Raw genomic sequence first — 27,175 nt, 5'->3', positions numbered from 1 at the left:
AATATAAAAGGAAATTTGAAGATAACTTGTAACATACATTTTTTATTATTCTAAAATTATACTATAAACAGAAGCATTTTTGTAAAGCTGAACACTACATTTATATTCTTCACATCACCTTTTCACAATAATCTCCAGTATTAAAATGGAGATTGATTTCCACAGAAGTAATGATGGCTCCAAAATGTAATAGAAATAATACAGAAACACAACTGATCTCTTATACATAAAGAAAATGTTTTTCTAATGAAATACTATTAACATATTTCTTCAAATTGTTAAGAAAAAACAACTTGCCAGTGATACAACATTTCATAAATATCTTCTTCGCTCTGAACAATAGAGACTATATATTGTTAATATATCTCAATTTAGCCAAGCAGAGGTAAAATATTTTTATTTGATGTTACTTTGTTTGATTCTCTGTACCTCACAGGACTCCTTTTATGCAAACCCAGGCAGGGTCATAGGTTTTAAGAAACTCCATCTCTCTGGCTGCAGTCAGGGCATAGTCCCATGGTTCTGCAGTTTGTTCACTTCACAAAGCATGTTGGCTCTGGGGACAAGTAGGGACTGAAACCCAGTCATTATTGCTCCACTTGCCAAACTATGTGGTGCCCCATTACAGGACTGACAGGTGTTGTGGCATCTTAGAGGAAGGTGTACTCTGCAACTTTATGCCCAGGGATGCTCACTTTTTACCATTCATCTGTCAAGAGGCAGAATCTTTCAGTAATTCTCACAAGGCACTATATATGTTAACAACAAACTCACCTTTTTCTGCGGGTAGGGTAAGAATTGGAGGAGGATATAAAACTAGAATTAACAGACTCCCTCCTCTCCCTCATTATTTACATCCAAACACACCAAAATGTATCTCTAACTCTTTTGTCCCATTACCGCTGCCTTTGTTTAAGACTACACATTATCTGACCTGAAACTGACTTTGAAATGGTTTTTCCTTTAGGCTCTCTGAGTCTTCAGAGTCTAATTTATATCCCTATTTTCTGCTTACCATTCAGCCTCAAATCTGGTACACCATGCTCACCCACTCCATTTGTCTCCACTCAGTCCCATCATAGGCATTGTGAACCTGAATGTATCATATCCTCTCCAGTCTTAATGATTCTCCTGGTGTGCTCCTGGTACCTGGTATCCTCTATTCCTTCACTTCTTTTCTGCCTAGCTTACTGACTTTCAAGGGGAGTAGATTTGTATGTCTTTGAGGTATAACAACAAGTATAATTTTTATTCCAAATCTTCATTTTTAAATTTAATTTAGAGCTGCTTCTACTCCCCTAGTCATGTTTGTCTCAGACTTGGAAACCTGCAAAGGGCTCGGGACTGGGCAAGAGTTGGGAAGTGGCATCTTTACTGTTTTCCCTGTCTCATTCTTCAAGTCTTCCCCTGTCACTCACTGTGTTGTTTCTGGTCTCTCCCAAGTTAGAAATATGTTGGTTCTTTCAAGGAGAGCTTCTGTGAGACTCTGAAGTCCACTCTTTACACCCTGAGTTTGCTGAAGTATTTCTTTCTCCTGTAACGTTCACTGCTATGGGCCACGCACCCATGTACCCACTGATGCCGTGTAAAGGGGCGATTCTATTGCAGGCTTGTGGGGCCCATCCCAGAAGGCTACTCTACCCTTCAAATCACTGCAGTCTTAGATGGGTGTGCCAAGTCAGGTAACAGCAGTTGTGAATGAATGGGAGGGGGCTTGTCCTCTGGAGTCCAGCCTCCACCACAGTAATCTGGGCACTCTTCCCCTCTCTGAGACTCAGCTTCCTTCTCTGTAAAATGAGTTGATCCCTCCTAGGGTTGCATGAGGATTGGACAAGGTCTTGCTTACACATCACTTAGCCCATGATTTTTACATATAGTAGGTGCTCATTAATGAGCACTACTGATTCAGGGTGACTGGGGCACCCAAGTCATGCACCTCCTTTGGGGAAGCACCCCCAGGAGCCCATGTTTGTTGTCCAAATAAACAGATGAGCCAACTGCTGTTCAGGAGGCCACAGGCTGTCCTCTATTGCTACCAATCCCTATTGCTATGTTCCACTACATATAGACTCTCATTCTGGGGTCCTCTCACCCTGCTACTGATTAGTCCTGTTTCCGATGCTCTCTATAGTACACCAGACTAGGACATCCTCTTCTCTGTCATCAATTGTAAGAAGTACAGTCTCCTTTCAATGCAGATTTCTCTCTTTGATCTGCTATCTCAGATAGCTTTAGCTAGACTTTGGCCTTTGACGTTTTAAAGTTCAGGCAATAGTCTATGCTCTCCAAATTCCAAGGAATGAAGGTCAAATATTCCAAACACTTACCTCCACCCCACTAACTATGCTCTGATCACAAGGTGGCAAAAGGTCCCTGAGTAGTTTTGTAATATAGATTTGGATGTGTATTTACCCTTTGAAATTCACCCTCAAATATCTTCTAAGCAATTTTGTGTACCTTTACCAAGATTTCCTCCATGTTAACATCTTGCAAAATTATAATACAATATCACTACAGGATATTAACATTGAAACAAGCTACTCATCATATTCAAATTTCCTCAGTATTACTTTTACTCGTTTGTGATTTTATGTGTATTTAGTTCTATACACCTTTATACCATGAGTAGGATCATATATCTGCCATCTACCATTGCAGTCCAGATACAGAACAGCTCCAACACTTCAAGGAATGCTTGTGTTGTCTTTTTATAACCCTACCCACCCTCACCCCCACCCCCAAACTTTGTCAAGCACTAATCTTATTTCCATTTCTATAACTTAGTCATTTCAAAAATAATAAACAAATAGAATCATATGGTATGTAAACTTTTGAGATTGGCTGTCTTATTCAGCATAATTTCCTGGAGGTTCATATAAATTTTTGATCAATATGTCATTCCTTTTTATTGCTGAGTTGTATTCTACGCAATGGGTACCACAGTCTGTTTAACCAGTCACCTAATAGAGAACCTTTTATTGATTTTATTGTTTCCTTATTTTTTGTTACCATAAAGAAATCTATAATCAACACTTCAATACTCTGTGTGTGTGTGTGTGTGTGTGTGTGTGTGTGTGTGTGTGTGTGTGTGTGTGTGATGCCTCTGTAATAAATGCCTGAGAATCCAATTTCTGGGTCATACATTAAGGACATGTTTAATTTTATATGAAACTTCCAAATTATTTTCAAATTTGTTTCCAATTTTTCCCAGTTTTAACTTCCTTAGGAACTTTCATACTGTTTTCATAATGGCTGTGCCAATTTACATTCTCACCAACAGTGTATTGTCTCCCTTTTCTCCACAATTAGTAATTGTTAACCATTGCTTAATAGCTAATAAGAAAAAATTAAAGTCAAGAGGAAAAGATCTATGAAGTATGAAGTATCAAATAGAAAAAAGTATTTTGCTAATATTGAATTCTGATCACTAGCAAAGCAGCTAAATTTAATCTGGACATAAACTTTATGACACTAAATATACAAAGATTCTTTTACAGATGTCATATATGCAAGAGAATATAAATCGTTTTGCAGTCCTATGTTATAAAAACATTAATTCAGCACTTTTAATGCCACAGATACTTTACATCAACAGACACTTATAATCAAATTATACACTAATGCCCTAAGACATCAGTGAATGTAAGTTCTCTCTGCATCTAGAATGATACTAGTTATCAACCATCTTTGGAGAAACCTAAAAAATAAAATCACACAAATCATTTCCATGTGCTCCAGTTTAGATGAAAAAATTCAGCTAAGAAAGACTGAAGGAAAATGTTTGATACTTTATAGGTTTTGGACATATTGTAGTTTATTCTCTTCTTGTTAATCGTCCTAACAAAGAAATGACATTAAGTTATCAAATTGGACCCTGGGACTTGCAGAGCATCTTATGACTACTTGCAGTCAAGAAAATGTCTAGAACTTGCTTATATAGGCTTCCTATCCACATAACTTCCAATTTTCACAAAAGACCTGATTTTCCACTGTTTCCCCTTGTTGCTAGACTAGATTTGACTGATGACTTCCTTTCTCTTCTATTTATCATGTATAAGACATCTACAATAGCATCAGATATTTTATTATACTTTAAAGAAATGGTCTTATTAGCTGTTCATAGCATCACCATCTTATTTAAACATTATATTTAATATATGCAACTTGAAGATTTTTAAAGATATATGTTATACATAAAAATATTTAAAATTATGGTTTCCTTTTCTCACCTTGCAAAATGGTTAGTGTGATGGAAGAGTCTCCCAAATGTCACCATTATATTGATAGACAACCTTTCACCAGTGTTAAGTGAAGGTTGAATACTCTTAAGTGTGATCAGACTTAAACAGGCAAAAGAAATCTAAAGAAGCCTATAGTATAATTTGAGATAAAATATTAACCCAAATTAACTAATTAAAAAGCAATGCAAAGGCTATGAAAGCATAAATGCAACTGATGTTTAATGAGTAGTATATGAAAAATTTTCTAGAGGACAGAAAACAAATGCTTGGTACTCTGGGCTGGGGCCGAGAAAACTTTGAAAAAGATGTCAGAAATAATGGAAAATATGTCAGTCTTTGCCTGGTATTATAGTGCATTCTTCCTCACACTTTCTTATTAACCCAGGTTAGATAATTTACTCGTCTTCTCACTACCAAGATCTGTGAGGTATTCTCAGTTACAACTGGCCATAGAAATACCTTCTTTTTTTATTTTTACCTTTTTCTGCCTCAAGTCCATTTAAATTCACTTACGCTGTTTTAACAGGTAACCTCAAAACTTTAGGCTGTAGGCCAAAGTGTTGGAATTTTACAAAGTCCAATTCTGACATTAAGTCATCTGTATGTAATAGTAGTCACACTCTACAAATGTTACAAAGAAATTTCTGGTGCTCAGAAATGTATAGCTTAAATATCTAGCATGCTTCAGAAGACAGTAACTTACAATTGTATACAACTATCAGTTATAGGATAGCCCTGCTTGGACCAGAGTTTTAAAATGTCCCATCAAAAACCTACTCAAAATCTTGTACTGCTCAAACTCATCAAGTGTTAATTAGATCATCCTCAAAGACAAGAGGATGGTTCAAAAGTATTCTGTACGATAATTTCTACTTCTGATCATTAACTTGGTGTAGATCTTTGAAATGTGATTATACTTGTTACATGAGGAACTGTGAATCAGAAGACAGAAATGAAATTATAATAATAATAGATAATATTTTCAAAGTTATAATGGCATTTGTACACCAGAATGGTTCCTTATTTGAGGTGTGTTTGCTAACTAAAGCAATTAAGTGTTTCAATTCAGGGTAACAAAATGCAGCAACTCCTTTCAAGGTTTCATTAAGTTTAAAATTTTATAGTGAACACTAGCTAAGATTATTAATATACAATATGTATTACGGTTTTGTAAAGTTTCACTGTCCTTTGCTGCACAAGCCCAAGAGTGTTTCATATTACTTAAAACGTAATCAATCAGTCTAAAAGACTGATTCACTGTTTAAGCCAGAGCAATCTTTTGAAATAAATGTGCAGTAACTGACAGCAACAGTTTTCACAAAGGTATTCTGAAAATGGAAAAAATAAATACACTTTACTTAAGTATCTTCAGTAATTTCCACTTGGTAGCACATGAGGGAACACAAAATAGCTTTAATGAGTAGTGAGTGAATTTAACTATTTGTGCATTGCACCATATTGATTTTAAGAAAAATAATAATAACATGCCAGGACTTCCCATAAATCATACTGTAATTCCTTCCAAGAGGCTATAATTCTGCATTGGCAGGCAAATGTATTTTTAATTCAATTTATAAATGGGTTAAAAAATACTAAAGGACACAAACTATGCTCTAATATTCCTCTGGAACAATGGTCTTAGAACAAGATGTTAAAAGGAGACATTTTCTGTGTTGGTTTTGGTTGAGACCCAAAAAGGAATAACCAAATAGTTGACAAGAACCTTCACATTTTTAATCACAATGCTAGGTCATCTGTGCAGAACTTGTAAAAGAGACTTTCAAGAACCACCAGTTTTATAAGCCAGAATCCCTTGCAGCTGAAAAGTTTGGAAACAAGGAAGAAAAATATTTTTGGCTGGGAGCGGGGGCGGGAAATTGTTGAGCTGCTATAATCTCTCTACTATCACCTTACCTCAAACTTTGGAGAAACTTCAGGGAGACTGCTTCAGAAGCTTATCTGTATACAATGATGCCAGAAACAGAAGAGTTAATGTCTGATATGCATTTTAGAAGTCCTCTCCTAAGACCATTGTTGTAGGAGAATTCCAGAGGATTAGTAGAGCATAGTTTGTGTCATTCAGTATTTTTTTAAGCCATACATACATTGAATTAAAACACTGTATTCCTAGCTAAGCAGAGTGAATTTTTAGCTACAGTCTCCCTAGGAGAGGTAAGATTCTGTAAATGTTTCCTAAAGACTAAAGAGGGCAACTAAGAAGAAAGAATTTGCTGAAAGACATTTCAAATTCTGTTCAAGAACAATGCATAGGTGAAAGGAATAATCCCAACATAGGGGACGAATTTCCAGATTTCCAGGGGCTGGGGGAGAAATATTATGCGTGTAACTGGAAGAAAATGCATTTCCTGTATCATAGAAAATTCAGCCAAATAGTCCCAGTATGGGACCTCTGAGAAATACAGATATCTGTCTGTCTCAATAGGTTATGTTAGGCTGTGGTAACAAACAGTCCCTTAATTTTAATGGCATAAAACCACAAGGATTAATTTGTTGTTCAAGTATAATGGTTGCTGTGGGTCTGTTGGAGGCAGAAGCTGGCTCCTCTCATTGAAGTTTCAGTGATTTCATGATGAAACAACAGCCATCTTCTGTAAAGTTGTAGACTGCAGTGTTTAAAGGAAAAGAAAGATCTCTGGAGACTCCCATCCCAGTTCAGCCTATCAGTGATATTTTTCATTTTTGTTCAAAACTTCAAAACTCATTAAACAGAACTGGTTAAAAGCCCTACCCAACCACAGAAAGCCAGGAAGTTCAATCCTACCATGTGTCTAAGAGGCACACAGCCAGAAATTTTTGATAGCATTCACATGCACTGTACCCCTTGAAGATAAAACAAAAAACTACTGAAAAAGAAAGAGAATCCACCAAACCCAGGGGAAGTTTATCCAGGGTTACATTTAAGTCAATCAAATCACAATTCATCTTTACCTCCCCTACCTTTCTGAGGCCTAACCCTAGAAGAGCCAGAGGCAGCATCCTTGAACAGGGCAGAAAGCATAGAGGCGAACTGGGGAAACACAGGAAAGGCTGACCAATTCCCCTTTTCCCAATAGCAGTGGCCAGAAAAATGCTGGGAAAACTTTCATAGTAAATAAATTTAAGACCTCCTTTTTATATGAATAGTATGTAAAAGAAATGTCACTACTCATGTGATTAGCAGTAATTGCTGAACATTTTATTCTCTAATAGTAAATGAAATAGGAAGCCTATCTGACATTTTATTCACGAGCAAGAAAATATTTAGCCCCATAGAGCAGGTTTGAATGAAAAATAGTGAAAGTAAAGTGGAGAAAGACCACTTGGCTTAAATAAGGACAAATGAAAAACAGCTCATGCTAGATGAGTAAATTTTCAGTGAACGGTAAACAGGAAAAAAGTATTCAAAGAAAAAAAAGCTTCAAAGTGAAGCTTTACGAAAACTATCAGAATACCTTAAGAATATCAGAGGAAATTATCACATATAACCAAGAGAATCTCAGAAACATTAAGATAAAAAGCTATCACAGAAATAGGAAAAACATTTAGAAATCAGGCTAGACTACCCTGGAGTTTTCCCCGGATACATGAAACCAAAATTAAAGATAAAAATGCAGTGAAAATCTGACTTAAGTCAGAAACACCTAGGAAAATGCTCCATCACAGCAAAATGAATGGCAGAAAATCTGATTAGATTCTGTAACATTGGCCAAATAGGAATGCTGGGAAGACAAAAAATGTAATTTATTTCCAACAAACTAGATTTAGGTATAGAGTGATAACCCCTTATAGTATCAGAACACATTAATAGTAAAACTCCCAAATGCAAACTACCATTAAATCAGTAACTAATCTTAACCTTTGAATTTTTCTTTTTCAGTGATACAGAAAGTATCAAAGAAGCGGATATGCATGTTTAAAGAGATCAAATATTCAAAATAAAAATGAGTAAAATACTGTTTGTTTTATGTAAATTGGCCATGTTTTAATTTTTTTTAATTATTTTTTATTATTATACTTTAAGTTCTAGGGTACATGTGCATAACGTGCAGGTTTGTTACATATGTATACTTGTGCCATGTATGTTGCTGTGCTGCACCCATCAACTCGTCAGCACCCATCAACTCGTCATTTACATCAGGTATAACTCCCAATGCAATCCCTCCCCCCTCCCCCCGTCCGATGATAGGCCCTGGTGTGTGATGTTCCCCTTCCTGAGTCCAAGTGATCTCATTGTTCAGTTCCCACCTATGAGTGAGAACATGCGGTGTTTGGTTTTCTGTTCTTGTGATAGTTTGCTAAGAATGATGGTTTCCAGCCGCATCCATGTCCCTACAAAGGACACAAACTCATCCTTTTTTATGGCTGCATAGTATTCCATGGTGTATATGTGCCACATTTTCTTAATCCAGTCTGTCACTGATGGACATTTGGGTTGATTCCAAGTCTTTGCTATTGTGAATAGCAACATTCTTAAAGAAAAGAATTTTAAACCCAGAATTTCATATCCAGCCAAACTAAGTTTCATAAGTGAAGGAGAAATAAAATCCTTTACAGATAAGCAAATGCTTAGAGATTTTGTCACCACTAGGCCTGCCTTACAAGAGACCCTGAAGGAAGCACTAAACATGGAAAGGAACAACCGGTACCAGCCATTGCAAAAACATGCCAAAATGTAAAGACCATTTAGGCTAGGAAGAAACTGCATCAACTAACGAGGAAAATAACCAGTTAATATCATAATGGCAGGATCAAGTTCACACATAACAATATTAACCTTAAATGTCAATGGACTAAATGCTCCAATTAAAAGACACAGACTGGCAAACTGGATAAAGAGTCAAGACCCATCAGTCTGCTGTATTCAGGAGACCCATCTCACATGCAGAGACATACATAGGCTCAAAATAAAGGGATGGAGGAAGATTTACCAAGCAAATGGAGAACAAAAAAAAGCAGGGGTTGCAATACTAGTCTCTGATAAAACAGACTTTAAACCATCAAAGATCAAAAGAGACAAAGAAGGCCATTACATAATGGTAAAAGGATCAATTCAACAGGAAGAGCTAACTATCCTAAATATATATGCACCCAATACAGGAGCACCCAGATTCATCAAGCAAGTCCTTAGAGACTTACAAAGAGACTTAGACTCCCATACAATAATAATGGGAGACTTCAACACCCCACTGTCAACATTAGACAGATCAACGAGACAGAAAGTAACAAGGATATCCAGGAATTGAACTCAGCTCTGCAGCAAGCAGACCTAATAGACATCTATAGAACTCTCCACCCCAAATCAACAGAATATACATTCTTCTCAGCACCACATCACACTTATTCCAAAATTGACCACATAATTGGAAGTAAAGCACTCCTCAGCAAATGTACAAGAACAGAAATTGTAACAAACTGTCTCTCAGACCACAGTGCAATCAAACTAGAACTCAGGACTAAGAAACTCAATCAAAACCGCTCAACTACATGGAAACTGAACAACCTGCTCCTGAATGACTACTGGGTACATAATGAAATGAAGGCAGAAATAAAGATGTTCTTTGAAACCAATGAGAACAAAGATACAACATACCAGAATCTCTGAGACACATTTAAAGCAGTGTGTAGAGGGAAATTTATAGCACTAAATGCCCACAAGAAAAAGCAGGAAAGATCTAAAATTGACACTTTAACATCACAATTAAAAGAACTAGAGAAGCAAGAGCAAACACATTCAAAACCTAGCAGAAGGCAAGAAATAATTAATTTTTAAAAGACCCTTTTAAAAAAGATATATAGAAAAATTTCATAGCACAGAGTTCTTATCTATGTTACACCCAGTTTTTCCTATTATAAACATCTTACATAAGTATGGTACATTTGTCACAATTCATGAACAAACAAAAGTTACATTACTGTTAACTACAGTACATACCTTATTCAGATCTCCCTAGTTTTTATCAAGTGTCCTTCTTCTACTGCAGGATCCCATACAGGATACTATGTATTAGTTGTCATATATCCTTAGCCTCTTCTCGGTTATGACAGTTTCTCAGACTTTCTTTGTTTTTGATGAGCTTGACAGTTTTGAGGAGTACTGACAGATATTTTGTATAATGTTCCTCGGTTGGGATTTACCTATTTTTTTCACAAATGGACTAAAGTTATGAATTTTGGGGAGGAAGACCACAGAGGTAAACTATCATTCTCACTAAATCAAGGGTACATTCTATCGTTATGATCACCACTGTTGATGTCGACCTTGGTCACCTGGTTGAGGTCATGTTTGTCTGGTTTCTGCACTGTAATGTTACTTTTTCCTCCTCCTTTCCATGCACACTGTTTAGATGGAAGTTACTATGTGCAGCCATGCTTAAAGAGTGGAAAATTATACTCCACTTCCTTGAGGGCAAGTATCTACATAAATTATTGAAATTGTTTTGCATAGATTTGCCTGTTCTTCCCAATTCAGTCATTCATTTGATAATGTGTTTATATCAGCATGAACTCATGGATATTTTAGGCACAAATTCCACATATTTTCAAAACAGCCTTACAGAGATATAATTCACGTATTATACAATTTACTCACTTCAAATTGGCTCTAATTTGAAGAGATGGTAAAAATCAGTGCTTACTCAGATATAGAGTCGCTCAACAATCATCAATCCAGGTCTAAATAAGTACATAAAAGTTATCAATTAAGCCATCTATGACCATGTGTTTAAACTACAATAGTCTAATTTGTATTGTTATATTTGTTCTATAACCTATAAAATCAAATTCATGTTATATTAAAATGTGATGAAACCATTATTAAAAGGCAGGAGAAATCCAATAGAAAGAAAGATATTTCAAGTTCATTGGTTTTACTTTTCTGTACAAACCTCTCATTATTAGAAAAGTAAATTATTTCATTTAAGATTATTTTATTAGTGGCTTTTAATTGTATACTTAATACAGGAATGACTTTCTGTAGGTACTGAGCACACAAATTTATTTTACACCCATGCTCCATCCTATCATCGTAAACTTCAGGTAAGACGTGCAGGCCAGAAAAGTGTTTTTCACCCCTATTTTACATATTAGGAAACTAACACGTCATGAGATGAAGAGATTGTTCAAGGTCCAATAACCGGAAATCAATGTCAGTCAGAATTTGAAACTAAATCTTAAACTTTTAGTCATTGCATGTTACCTCTTTTACCAATTGGAAATGGTATTACTATGGTTTTGGATATGATTTAAAACTGTCTAAATGTTCTAAAAATCACATTTCAATGCATTTCAAAACTATTTAATAAGAACTACATCCAAAGATATTTTTAATGGTAATAAATAAGATACAACTTTTGTCTTCCAGGACCACGATTTGGAAAGATAAATAGACCAATGAACAAAAATAATAATATATTAAATAATACATATAAAAACAGAAGCTTGTAAAAGTAGAGAGATTCCAGGACTTTTGGAATGATTTATTGAGAATATGATGCTAAGTTCATTTTTTAAGTGTAAGTCGGAGTTTTCCCATGTGATCTGAAAAAGACTATTCCAGTTGCGGGAATCTCAATGTGCAAAGCCACAGAGATACAGTTTTAAATTGAGTGGCTGTATTAGTAAGTACTAGATTATTTTACTTTTAAATACTGTTTCCAACATCTAAAAATTAAGCATAAATTAATAATTACATTCATTAGTACTTTATTCTTATAAAGTGATTCTTATATTTGATGTATCTATAGTCTTTCTAATTCCACAAGGAGAGCTAAATGGAAAGATAAATAATTATCTTCCCCAACATGCAAATAACTCCCATGGTTTTCTGCCATTATTACAGACAAAACATCTGATTATCATCCATATTCTCAAGCTGTAATTTGAAATCATTTATTTCTATTGAATCAAACTCCATACCCTTCCTTACGCTTTAACATAATCATGGAACCTTCGTTTTTGGGTCAGCTAATAATACTTTTAGTTTTAATCTCCTAATCTCTCTGTAAAACCCACAGTAACCATTCCTAATGGATTGATGAATAGGACCGGAAGCTCCAGTTCCAACAGAACCATCATCAAATCCACTTGTTTTTAGCAGTCACCCAGACCTAAGTATTTTGCTAGGCTACATAAGGACCTATATAAATAACATGTGGAATGTATTCCAATTCACATTTATTTCATCAATCTTGTTCACACACATTTTAAGTGTAATTAAAGACGAAATGATAGACTAAATTTTTATTGAAAGTTTATGCAGTACCTGTGAGAAGAATCTTGAATTCAGAATCAACCATATATGCAAATGCTTCCACTTAATTTAATCATCTACAAAAATAAGGTAAGATCATGAACTCATGAGTATGTTCTAGAATGATCTTCACTGATTATAATCAAAAAGTTCTTTAGAAATAAGGGGTAATGGACTACCATCAATCTATTTTAGTTAGATAGAATGAGGTTTTATGGAAAAAAAATAAAAATATCAATGAAAACCATGTACAGCCAGACAAAGTAATCTGCTACAGACTTCAGTATTTAAGGTTATGTTACACAACTATTTGGAGGGAATGTTTTGCAAGGAATGTATCTGAGGCATGGGTAAATGAACTACATGGTTAAGGCCACTTACAGAAAACATACGAGAGAGCATGACTCATGTTTTTATGACCCATGTCTTATTCACATGCTTTATGACCCATGTCCTATTTAACAAGCTCCCTCTCTCACACTGCCACCCCAACTCTGACAAAAAATAAATTCTGTCACCAACCACTACCAGGAATCCAATCACACTAGTGTTACTAACATATATGTGACTTTGTTGAACATTTTGAGATCACAGGAAGCAGTACCACTGCACAGAGTACACTGTAACTGAAAAATTCCATTGGACGTCTATCTTCTGAAGTGTTTTCTGGTCCCTGGCCACTTAATCCTCTTGTCTGTTATCCATACAGCATTTAGTCTCACTCTTCACACTTACTCACTCTGACATTTCTTGTGCAACATAGCTTCCTATTTTGTCAAACCTTAGGTACGAGGGAGCACCAGGAAGTTCCTTCACTTTGTATATTATGTTTTGCTATGACATTAAATACACTTATGATGCAAATGTTTTACTTTTGTAACCAAAGAAAAATGAAAAAATAATAAAAATTACACATTAAGAAACGGGTTTCAACTCAAGACTAAATGAATGTATTAAGATGTGCCTTATGCAACTGTGAATGCACATAAAATAATGCATTTGTTCACAGTAGTGCTAGAGGAATACAGATGATGATTATGGGAATTATTCAAAGTAAGAAAAGAGTGTAATGACACAGGAAAAGTTAGTGTGATAGGGAAGTATAGTATGTACTCCTTCAGTTTACCATATATGAAGCGAAATTAGGTAAAATAGGAGAGATGAATGATTTGGATTAGTCTATTCGAAAAATAGTTCCCAACTGAATGCTCACTAGGAACCAGACACCTCTTACGAAAATTGTTCTATCTTTCTCTCAACCTCATGGATAAATTCTAGTCATTCAACTTCATTTTTTAATGCACATAACACAATTTCTCCTATTATGAATTCATTTCTCCCATTACGAATTCATCTCATTATGAATTTCATTTATTTTAGTTGCTTGTAAATTCTTTCTCATTAGCCTGTAAGTCTCTCAAGGGCAGGATTATATCTGTCCACTTCCCACAGACAATATATGACCCAGAGCCTACCTACTCTCATGCTTAACACAAAAGAGGTACCCAATAAATACCTGAAGAATTAATCAATCAATTCACTATAGACTAAGTATTGCTCTACAACCATATTTTCCTTCTTAAAAATATATATTGGAGATTTTACCATGATGGTATTTAAAGAACTACAACATTCCACTTACCGTCTTAGTAAACCAGAAACATACTGCATGAATATTCCAACATTTATTTATTTTCCTATTAGACATTTGGAGTTTTTTAAATTATTTAATAAAATCATGTTTACACAGTTTTGCACCTCCTTTATAATATCTCTTCCTGAGTCTTTTTCTTGCCTTATTTAAATGATTTCCATTATAAACGTTGAGTAAAAGTGATGACAGCATAGATTCTAACATTTCTTCCAAGCTTAGAGAAAAAGCACTTAGTGTTTCACCATTAAGTATGGTATTAGCTCTAGGTTTATTGCAGATGTTCCTTATCAAGTTGAGGAAGTTCCCTTCTATTCCTAATTTGCTAACAGTTTTTATCAAGAATAAATGTTGTATTTTCCAATAATTTTTCTACATCTGAGATCACCATATGGTTTTTCTTTTTCTTTTCTTTTTTTTTTTTTTTTTTTTTAGACGAAGTCTTGCTCTGACACCAGGCTGGAGTACAGTGGCACGATCTTGGCTCACTGCAACCTCTGCATCCTGGGTTCATGCAATTCTCCTGCCTTAGCTTCCCAAGTAGCTGGACCTACAGGCGCACACCACCACACCCAGCTAATTTTTGTATTTTTAGTAGAGATGGGGTTTCACCATGTTGCCAGGATGGTCTTGATCTCCTGACCTCATTACCCACCCACCACGGCCTCCCAAAGTGCTGGGATTATAGGTGTTAGCCACCATGCTCAGCTAGTTTTTCTTTTTACTCTGTTAATATGGTGAACTATTTAATTGATTTTGCAATGTTAAACCAACATTGCATTTCTGGGATGAACCTAACTTGTTCTTGATGTATTATCTTTATTTGCCATTGCTATTTATACTTGCTAACGTTTCATTAATAATGTTTACATCTATTTTCTATAGGATATTGGCCTGTTGTTTTATTTTCTTATGATACCTTTTATGTTGGTCTCATAGTTGGAAAATGTTCCCTCCTCTGCAGTTTCCTGAAAGAGTTTATAGAGATCTGGTATTATTTCTTCCTTAAATATTAGAAATATTTTATTAGTAAGGTCATCTGTGCCTTCGGTTTACTTTGTGGGAAGATTTTTTTGTTTTGTGTTTGGGTTTTTAACAGCTGATTTGCCACATAATTCAAATACCATGTAATTTACTCATTTTATGTGAACAATTAAATGATTTTTAGTGAATTTACAGATGTGCGCAACCATCAGCACAATCCCATTACAGAATAGTTCCACTGCCCCGAAAGATTCCTTGTGCCCATATGCAGTCACTCACCACTGCCAGTGCCAGACGAAAACCACTCTACTTTCAAATTCCACAGATATGTTTTTCTGTGCATTTCATATAATTATATCATATGATGTTTTTTGTTTCTGGCTTCTTTCAAGTAGCATAATATTTTAAAGGTATATCCATGTTGTAGCATGTATCAGTACTTCATTCCTTTTCACTGATGAACATTTTCCATAGTATGGATATACCTTATTTATCCATTTGCTAATTTGGTGTGGAGAAGTTTTAACTACAGATACATTTTCTTTAAAAGACACAGAGTCATTAAAGTTATCTATTTCTTCTTGTGTATACATAATATATTGCTGGAGGTTCACGGGAGCATTTCTGAGGATAAACTTGTAAAAGAGGAACTATAAAGAAAATTATTAAGAGCATTTGTAATTTAATATATATCCAAGTAAAAATTACTTAAAATGCATGTTAGATGAGCTGAACCAGTCTACAATGACTCCAATTATGTACTGAATATTTATTTCCCCATCCCTTACCAACACAAGGAGTCTATCAATGTTTTCATCTTTGTCCCAACTCATCAGCAAAGACTGTCTTACTATTGTGTTATTTTGCATTGCTTTAATTACTAGAGAGTTTATATATTTATTGTTTACTTTTACATATTATTTATATATTTATTGTTTACTTTTACTTTAATTACTAGAGAGTTTATATATTTATTGTTTACTTTTATATATTTATTGTTTACTTATATATTTATTGTTTACTTTTATTATACTCACTCTCAGCCCAGTTTCCTCCCCCATATGAATCTTTTCCAGACCACTCGCACTTTACCCTATCCTGAATTGCCTGGTGACACAACTTTTGTATTGTTATTTTGTATAGCCTTGGGAACAATAGATATTTAATAAGAATATCCTGAATCACGTGATAGTCTATTTTTGTTAGCTTATCATCGATTTTTGCCTTCTCTGCTTAACAAGAACACAGAATTCTTAAGAACAAGAACAAACTCTCATGTACCATTATATCCTGAATATCAAACAGAAAATTAGTTTATCAACAATAAGTATTTGCATATTAATTGATGTGAATTTAACTAATCGAGACCAAAGCTAGGCTTTTAACATTACCTACAAATAAAATTGCAAAAAGAAAAAACATTTGCACTCCATAATCATAGGCTTAACCAGCAGCTGACCTTCACATCCTCATCTCACAAGGACTGCTTTCAGCAGGCTATGTGTGTGTGTGTATGTGTGTGCATGTATATATGTAGATATACATATGTACATATATACACACACAGAGACTCTCCCTCCCTATGTATGCATATGCTCTCTATATACATAGACAGAACATATATATATATAAAGTATATATAAAGAAGATGTGTTCATATGATATTGTACATATACGTATATATGTATATAAAGGTCAAGTCAAAAATTAAGAAAATAAAGGCACTTTCCTTTTGAAAAATGAAGCTCACCGTTTCAAAATCAACATGTATCACAAGGCACTGTTGTTGACTCTCCTGGTACACCTGGAGCAATACAGTTTTTATGCTAATTATTTCTCTTCATGCTGGCTACTAGATAGATATCTTGAAGCTAACCATAGTTACATTATAATAGAATGAGATTGTCTGAAGACACAAAATCCTCTTATGTCGTCCAATTTAGAATCCATTTCACAAACTCTATGGTGCTACCAAGAAACTGAATGTGCTGGGAATCTTACATTTTTGCATATATTACTGTTACACTGAACTTCAGTTATGATATTTGTAAAGACAATAATTCTACCTTTATAGGCAATTTGATATAATGTTCCATCTATAACAACAAAAAATGTAATTTGTTTTCTAGTCTAGGTTCCCAGGTTTGCATTTAGTCTTACTCGTTTTGTTAGAGAAAATACACTCATAGTTTTTATTGACAACGACACCAAAACTCTAGGGAAGGAAACAGTATTTGACTTACCCTTGCAGCCAGTAAAGACAGGCTATTCTTAACATTAACTAGTGAATACATTTAGAAAATTAACAAAATATATTCTAGTCAAATCCTAGCGAGCCTCATATTTTATAAAAACAGCATATAATTATTTCAATGGTGCTTTTAAAATTTTATTCAAATCCATGAGTCATTTAATATCTACCATTTATTTTCTTCCTAATTCACATAATGAAAATAACTTATAACTAATATTATTAGCAATAAAGCCAATAAAATAAAATAGGACAAATGGTCTATCAGTGGTCCTGGGCAAATTCCACTATAAAAAAACTAAGATAATATATTAGGTTTGTGTTCCATTTCATAGATTAAATCACTGAACAAAATATTCCACAAGCTAAATATTTTTAGTGTTCATAAAAACTGGGTAACTGACCTGACAATAATGAAAGCAAGGATAGTTCCTACCTGTGTCATATTAAGTATACTTACAAGAAGAAGAAAAATGTAGAATAGCTAAAAAATTAAAAAAAAAGAAACCCAACTGAGACTTTATTATTAAATAATATTTTAACTGTTTTTCTTTTGCCTCTTATTTGTTATCAAAAACCTTTAATAGCAGCACAAATGCCCAAATGAACTTTTATGGCCCACACAATAAGCATTACAAGATTTCCAAACATCATGAAATTTATGCCTTATTAATAACTTTGAGAAAATCATCTCCCATACATACATATTAATTTAAATTTGACTTTCATGACACCTGTTAATAGTTCATTCAGAGAAAATATTCCTCTCATCAAAGGCATATCAAAATCCACGCTGCATTACTGACGTTTTACAAGCACTCTTTAAATATATTTTATGTATTCTTCTATCAAGTGTTACAATGCCAGGCATTTACTTGGCACCTGAAAGTTTTGTTTTTCTTTTTCCAATGCTTAAACCTAGCTGTTACTAATTTTTAAACATAAAAATAGAATAGGTAGATATTAAATATTCCCATTGTACAGAAATCAACACTGAGCCTTAGAAAAAATAAGACAGCTTCACAAAGAAGACACTGCTAGTCATGAGAAACAGTAGAATTCAAGTCTTCTGGTGTCAGATCCACTGCTTTTTCTATTTATTCATGCTGCCTCCCAGTGGCACTGGATTAGTCTCTCTTGGGAGATTTTTAGAACTAGGATCTTCTCTCTTCGAGGACATTTAAGAATAGATACAGCAATTGTATCTGTTGAGTGATAACACTTTTTTTAAAAAGTAACTTTTATTAAGGTTTAGATGAAGTTAAGGTTTCCTAAAATATGATACTAATTTCTGAACCAATACACACTGACAAATGTGACTCTACTACTCGCTGAATATGAACATTACATATTTTATTACATTGGCCAATTTGTTCTCAGAGTATTAACCATATGAAAATAAGCCACTCACAGCACAAATGCACCATGTTGTTAGGCTGTCCATCTATATCAAATGAATACTTATTCATGCTTTTATACTTCCCAGAAACAAAAGGCAATGAAGTTATAGCCAGACACAAGATGCATTTACAATTTAAGAGACTGATGACTTGAACTCCCTAAAGACCCAAACCCACCTTCTAGTCAATTTTTGTATAAAATTAAAAAATAAATGCAACAATCTTAATATTTTAAGACTGTCACCCACCTACTTAAAAGTAAATTTTTATGGACTGATCATTATAAAATAACTGTAAATTAGCATGGATTTAATTCTGAAGGAAATGTTTTGAAGAAAAAAAAAGGAAGAAGAAAAGGAAGGAAGGAAGGAAGGAAGGAAGGAAGGAAGGAAGGAAGGAAGGAAGGAAGGAAGGAAGGAAGGAAGAGAAAATTTCTTTAGAAGAATAAGAAAGAAATCACGGAAGTATATGCCATTAGATGGGTAAGCCTGATACCTGGAATTTAACCTTTCCCTCATATGCTCCCTTAATTTCCTTATCCCAAACCCTTTTTAAATTTAATTTATTTTCTTTCAGGAAATATGGTATTTTATGCTTAAATAGTTTTTAAAGCTATTATCATCAAAGTAGCCCCTGAACCATAAAGGGAAGAGGCTTGGTGACATATTTCAACAAAATTATAAATATAGTATTCACAGGTTGGTTGAGGGCTATGACAAAGAGAAATATTTATGTAAATTGAGAAAAGAGATTTTTTTTTCAATCTAACATGCTTCCTTAAGGATACAACATAACCAAACTGGAGAATCAGTAACTGACAAGCCTGTTTGCATATAGTGACCTCCTCTCCTTGTACTACAGGAAAACATTTCCACCTAGAGTCCTTTCACAGAATATCTAGAGACCAAATGAAATCAACCATAATGACTACCAGAGCCAGATCATAATCAGTTTTTAATTGAAGTATCAAGCCAATTAATTTGTGACAACTTCCTATCACTTCTTATTCTTGACATGAGGTTTCAGAGGACTCAAATGGTTTTCTGATCCATGACGGCTGTGGAACATTTTAATGTTTGGTCTCTTTTAAAATCACGTTTATTAGAGAGGAAAGCATCTTTAGAGATGGAGTCCTAAAGCTGACTTGAGATTACAAACCAGCCTCACTAGTTTGATTCGATTAAATGTCAAGAAACAAAACTTCCCTTATGCATCATATACACAGAGTCTTAATAGCAGATCTTCCTTTGGTTTTAGAGGTGTCTTTCAGAAGTACATTTGAGCCCTAAATATGTATTTGTCTCGCTAAATTTAAGTCAACAAATAAATGATTAGTGTATGTATAACTTGTACTTATATTCAAATGAGTATCATTTTTTCATGTCATAAAAAATTCTAAAACACTGTATTTTAAGAACATGAACCATCCTTTTCGGGACTTCATCAAGATGTATATTCTTGCCTTCCACACAGAGCACCATCCAGTATGATACATGAAAGACAAACTTTATATAAATCTTCCTGAGATAATGCTGTGTGTTATTCCGGAATGAAAAACATCAATAAATTTTCCTGCTTCCATTTCCACTACGGTAAACTTATTATATAAAAATATTAACTTATATATGTATCTTAATCAAAAATAACAGATACCTTACATAACCAAACCACTTCTGCCATCAATAGGCAATCCATTCCATTTAAATTCTTAAGGTGAAATACCTGGCAGATCTCAAAACATTTTACTGGTTTTGAACAGGAAGTGCATTTTTTTTCTTCCTCACACTCCAACTATACTGGGAGTAATGCATGCTACTGGGTGACAGTGATAGAGCCCTAAAGAACATCTCCTTCTTTTAAAATGTTAACCACTGTTTCCAATTTCTGAAAAATATTTTTTGCCCTTTCAGTATGTGGTCAATATTTTCACCAATGATGGACCTCAGCTTCTATTTAGTATTCCTGGAATATTCCACGCCCCATGGTAATTTTTGGTCCTCCTTTAGTATTATTCTAAATATTCGTGTTTGTTAACAGCCACCTTTAGAAGATCCTGAAATTGCATTACTGAGTGTAAAATGACCACATATGGTATGCACAAACACAGCACAGCACACTGAAAAATGCATACATTACCGGCTGCCTAAAAGCACGGGGGTAATCACACCAAGCAAACACAATAAGCACTCTTTCATTTATTTATTTATTTACTGCTTAGACACACTCATCAAACATGTTCAGTGCCCACTGAGCCCAAGGCAGTACATAGCACAGATGACATCTGTTAGTGGCTTCAGCAAACTGGATTATGTCAAAGTGTGAAATGTGAAATGAATCTCACTTCATCAAATAAACTGAACTCCAAGCCCATTTCCCAGCACTCGCTCCCCCACCTCAAACACACAAGCTTAACTTCGCCCTCCTTCCTCTTTTGATGCTCAGACCATGACTTCCTTCTCATCCTTATCTCTCCTCTCTCTCTCTCTCTCTCTTCAAGTATTTCAGCAGCTTTCCTCTGTCCTCTGAGCCAATCCCTCGGGAAAGGAAATCAGCAAAATGCTGAATGGGGAGACTTCACCAGCAGGTGAAGAGGAAAAGAGAGGAAAAGAAGAGGGTGTGGTACTCCTTTTCTCCGCCACACCCCATCCCTGGAGTCTTGCACTCCAGTCCACTGCGGCGCAAAGGGGGCACAGCAGGTTCCCTAGCTCACCTCGGAGCAGCCTGGCCCAGACCAGCCACCCAGCGTTCTCCGCAAAAAACTTCCCTTAAACCAGCCAAATATTCAAGGGAGGCGGGGGAAATCGGGCATTAGTGAATACACACACACCAGAGCACCACGGAGCGACACTGAAAGGCACCTTTTTTAGATACAGACTCTACAGACTCTCTCTCACCCTTCATTTCCTCCCACCCTGAGTATCTGACTTGAGAATTTACAGAGAACTAGGGGGCGAAAAGAGAGAGGAGGAGAAAGAGGGCATTACCTCCTGGGGCTGCCCTCAGGGCGCGGGCAAGGCTCTCATCCCCGAAGTGGCTCCAGTTCAAGGCACAGCTTTCCAGAGCTCAGCCGGGTTCGGACCCGCGTCCCCGCGGCGCGGCGCAGAGCTAGGAAGCTCGCCCGGACTCCCGCTCACGTCTCCCGCCCCTGCCGCGCGGGCTCCGCCACCCCGCGGGCACGCTAGCTCTCCGCGCTCGCCCCGCCGCCTCCCGGCGCCCCCACACCCACCCGCTCCGCGGCGCCCGCTGGGAGCCTCTAGCGGAGGCGAAGGGAACTGCAGGCGACCTGCGGCGCCCAGGTTCAGACGCGGGTTGCAGGGGGCCGGCCAGGCGGGAGCGTGAGCTTCGCGCGCCCGCGAGTCCGCCGGCCAGGTGCCGCCGCCTCTCCCAGCAGCCCACCTGCGCCAGGCTCACCTGCCACCTCGTCCTAGCTGCGTTCACCGGTGCCCACAGCTCTCTATGGCAATCAGGGGGTGGGTCTGCGGTGCTAATAATAAAATTTTAAAAACTCTCTGGTAAAAAAATGAAAACCCAAAACCCAAATCCACGCTGTATATCAACCTCGACAGAGAACCCAGCCCGAAATCGATTTCCAATAGGTTTCAGAAAGTGTAAGGACAGGATACTCTCCGGCTTCCTGCCTCCCAGCTGGGCAACGCAGCACCGGCTACTCCCTGACTTCCCGGCGCGGGTCGTGCGATCGCGTGGCGACGCCAAGAGAGATCCTCCTAACTTGACTTAACCCCCACCCCATCTCCAACATCTATTTTAAGTTATTGTCTCTGGCAATTCAAGCAGCAGCTTTGCTGCCTCTTACCTTGAGGCGCTGTTAATTCTCCTTCGTGTCCTTAAAATCCCAAGCCAAGGATGCGACGCACACAAGTCCAGGGGCTTTTCCTGGACTTCCCCCGCCTCAGCTCTGCCGGCTCCTCCTTTCCAAGGGATCAGGAGGGGATGGCGGTTCAAAAGCCCTCACCATAGAGGCGCCTCCAAGCCTTCGTGCCAGTGGAAACGGAGACCGGGACCACCTTCCCGGCACCCGGAAGCCTCCCAGCCCCTCCTCGGCCAACTTGGCTGCCTATTCAGTTTTCTTCCGTAACCCCACAGACACGTCAGTCAATTCCCTGGCATCAGGCAGGATATTCTTAGTTGCGGCCGCTCCTCTCGCTTTCTCTCGATAATGCCCCTCCCCCTTTTCTCCCCTTAATTTGGAAAATTTTCTACTCTCTGCCCGAATTAGGTGGGCATGAGGCGGAGAGGTGTAAGAAGAGCCACTCTAAGGCACAGCTTCAGAAAGCCGTCTCCCTGGGCTGCTGCAGCGCGAAGGTGTCTACGCTGGGGAAACTTTGAGGGGAGGCAGCGCCGGTGCGGGGCTGGGCTGGCGGCGGGTGGAGGCGCCAGGTGAAGAGGCTTTGAGGAGGCGGCTGCAGGGCGGACGGCTGGGGCTCGGCGGCCAGGCTCAGAGCTCGGGCTGCGCACACACACAGGCGCGCACAACCGCGCGCGCGCGCAGCTACACACGCACGCCCAGCCTTGCGCCCGCGGCCCCGGGCCACTGGCTAGCGAAAAGTCGAGAGACGTGAGGAGGAGCAGGGGTTCCAGGGATGTTGATGACAGGAAGAGTCAATCAGTCCTCTCTAGTTAGCGGATTGCCGGCAGGCAGTTCCTCGCTGCACGCGCTTAAGTCCTTTGAGCCACCTCTCGGTTCTCTGCCCTGTCTGGCATTTCGACTCCGTAGCTCTTTTCTTGAGGCCAGTTACATCCCCTTGGCACCCGGCGAGAGGTCACTAGACTAAAGATTAGCCCTGTTCCCATCGCCACCCTCCAGGGGCCACCTCCGCCCCTTCTGTAGTGGAGAATTGAAGTGGCTGCAGCAGTTCGCTGGGGAGCTGAGGGGCTCCCCGAGGTCCTTCGAATAGATGAGCCTACACATCGCTTCGTGAACATTATCCCCTCGCATCCCGTCTTTCCTTGCCCACTCCCTCCATAACATTTCCCCCAAGGAGCTCCGGAAACTCGCTTAGATGTTTTTAAAATGAATTTCTTAGGGAATTATAATGCCTAGCTTTTGGAACTGGGTTAATTTAGGGTCTACGCTTATATTGTAAACTGGACGGTAGCAGGTGAACGGCTCAGATGGAGAAAGGGGAGGGATTAGGAGTCTGGAGACCCAACCCCTTTAGCAGCCATTTCCAAGGTTTTGCACCAAGAGTAGCTGTCCGGGTCTCTGGCTAGCTCCCGTCCCAACTTCTTTTTCTTCCCTTTACGGCCGGGAGGGATCACTGGGTGCTACACCGCTGGGGCGTCCCAGGCAGGAGAGGCTTCGCTCTCAGAAGCGCCCCGGGGTCATCCACAACTCCCACGAAAGGAGCTTCCCAAGAGGAGTTTGTTTTACCCGGAATGGGCTGCTGGAATTAATAGATTACAGAAAGTAAACTTTTGCCCATTGTTTATTGTGCTTTTTTTTAACCAAAGCTTGCATTTGTGCTTCGCCCGGTCTATTCCAGCACAGCGCTGCTCTGCCTTTTCAAGTGCGGGACAGAGAATTGCTGAGGATTTCTCCCCTCTGGAGCTTCGCGAATATCTATGGCTTGCTACCTGCTAGCGGAAAACGCAAAGTTGCCCAGCTAGGAGATGGCGCCAGGTTCCTTTGCTCTGGCGCTGGGTGCACCGCTCCGCCACCCACTGCCACCGTCTCCATCGAGAATCTCCTCAAAATCAAGGGAGTTCTTGACTGTGCCTCTTCAAGTTGGAAGGCGGTTGACTTTGCCGGGAACCTAGTACGTGAGCGCCAAACGTGGAGTCGCAGAGCGCAGAAGTGAAGATTTAATACAAAAGATGAAACTTGTAGGATGACCTCTAGCAGCGCTACTCGCAGCTCTGAAATCGATCCGGAGCATTCCAAGGTGAGCGTTGCGGCTCCCAGGGATTACGGACCGGTAACTTCAGGCGCAAGTCTGAATTTCAGGGATGAACCTGCTTTGGATTCTGTTTGAGCCAGCGGAGGCACTGACAGGGGCTGTGGGTTTAGGGGTAATGGATCCATGGAGGCTGCCACTTACTTGAAGCGAGCCGACAGTTGGCGATACCTTCCCCCTAACTTGCTGCGCTGCTCAAGGCTGCTCACAGACCCACGCGTAAGGATTTAGAGTGTATATGTCCAACGCCCAGACTTGACTTCTGGTGCAATTAAGGAAGAGCTTGAAGCTAAACCGCACAGCTTGCATGAAGAAGTGAATAATGAAATCGGTGGTGAGATGCTAAGGAATAAAAAGAGGCATTTTGTTGCGTGTATATTAGTTTGCCAGGATTGAGTTTTTAGGTTTGATGTTCTAAAATGTATCTTCGACACAGACTCTTTTGCAGCCTTTCAAGAGGAGGATGTTCGGCAGTGTTTTGGAAACTGGTATGAATCTATACATTGTCTGCTTGCCACAATGTTTGATGCTTCTTCGAGTTCTAATTCTTATTCCTCATTAATAAATTACTGTTCCTGATAACGAAGTGGGAATAAGAATTAGAATAAACTATTTCCAACAAAAGGCCATCTTTAACTTATGATTTCTGATTATATAAGCCTACCAATTCCCAATAAAATATTCTGGCAGACTATTAGGCATGAATTGCAGAGCTGTAATCAAGAGACTCTTGGTTCAACAAAATTCAGAATTTAGAGCGACTCCTCTCCAAAAAGGTTCTGACTTGAAATTCCTTTCTTGTTTGCTGTTGGTGTGCAGGCCACTGTCTGCAACTGAAGTTTCTGTTTAAAGTAAATGTAGGTTATTTACACTACACATTCATTAACTTTAATACCTGAAGGGTGCCTTACAGTGGTAGGAAATGTTGTAGAAAGTCTTGTACCAGCCATTGCGAAGTCTTTTTCACTTGCTTTGAGTTTTTGATGTATGCGATGTGTATGCAGTAGTGGTAATCCATAGCATAATATTCTTGACATTTAAGCACCTTCAAAAATAATTTTAAAAACCTGTAGATTTATGGATCCTGTTCAAAAAATGGAAGAGGATAAGGATCACCCTTTTCCCCCTCGCCTTTTACATTTTGCTTTTATGTGGGAAAATGTTTAACAAACCAGGAGAGCAAACCTCAGGATCAGAGGATATACCCCATTCCCACTACCCTTAGATCTATCTATGGAATTGAAAAGAAACTATTGAGACTCAAAGGGACTGTCAGATCCAAGAGTCTTATTTCACCACCAAATTAAAATAACTACAGCATTGTTCCAGTGTTGTCTATGTCTTTATGTTCTCTGATAATTGAATTTGAAATATATGATATCTCTTCCGATGGAAACATCTTGATCCTTTTCCCTCCTTAAGATCATTTCTCTACAAACTGCCATTTTCAGAACACTTTTTACTTCTCTAGAGCATAGCATTCAGTCTATTGGTGTATTGTCTTTTCATAGATGAAAGCTATTCTTTCTTTACTGGTATGCCTTTGCTACTGTACTGTGAGCTCTGAGAGCAGAGATCTTGTCATATACATTGTTGTTGCCCAGAATTTATACAGAATCTAATACAGAATAAAATAGATGCATATGATGATGATGATCATGATGAAAGCTACCATGTATTGAGTAATGACTATGTAATGTGATTTATGTACATTATATCAGTTGATCCGGTTCACAACCTGTTTACCTACATTTTATGTCCTCAAATTACAGGGAGATTGAGGCTTATGCAAATTTACCTAAGGTGACAGATCTATTTTGTCACAATTGAGTTAATTATGGAACCTACACAGTATCCTTCTGACTCTGAAGCCTGCACTATTCATCATTTTGCTCTATTCAAATAGCCAGATCCCCACACTTTCAATTATTCAAGGCTAAAAGGAATTTATATGTTTTTAATGCTAAAAAGAGGCAGATTTAAAAATGAGTTGCTTACCTCTCATGCATTCGAGTCAATATCTATTTGAGTGTCAAATCACAGGAACAGTTTACTTCTCTTATTGCGTTAAAATAGGAGAGTGTCTTCTTGGCATTATTTTCATGGGAATGCCAAATGCTGAATTAGGGTTTCCTTTCAGAGAGGGGAGTCAGGCCATTGGGAATTTTATGGATATAGAAAACTTTTTATTATTTACTTCCATGTTGATATTCTTATGTAAAACAGGAGGATGCTATTATAAAATCTCAACTGTATAAGATGAATAAATTCTAGAGATCTATTGTACAATAATATGCCTATAGTTAACCATACTGTATTATATACTTAAAAATGTGTTAAGAGGACAGATCCCATGTTGGCTAATGGCCACAATTTAAAAAATAATAAAAATAGAAGCCTCAAAACACAGACAACACTGAGTATAGAATGACATAGGAACATGCCATAGAAATGTGTTATAGTTGTCAATTTCAACAGCTCATAT

Source organism: Macaca thibetana, chromosome 15 (genome assembly GCF_024542745.1).
Source record: "Macaca thibetana thibetana isolate TM-01 chromosome 15, ASM2454274v1, whole genome shotgun sequence".
Lineage (NCBI taxonomy): Eukaryota > Metazoa > Chordata > Mammalia > Primates > Cercopithecidae > Macaca > Macaca thibetana.
The sequence above is the reverse complement of the archived record's forward strand: the minus strand, read 5'-3'. Positions refer to the sequence as shown.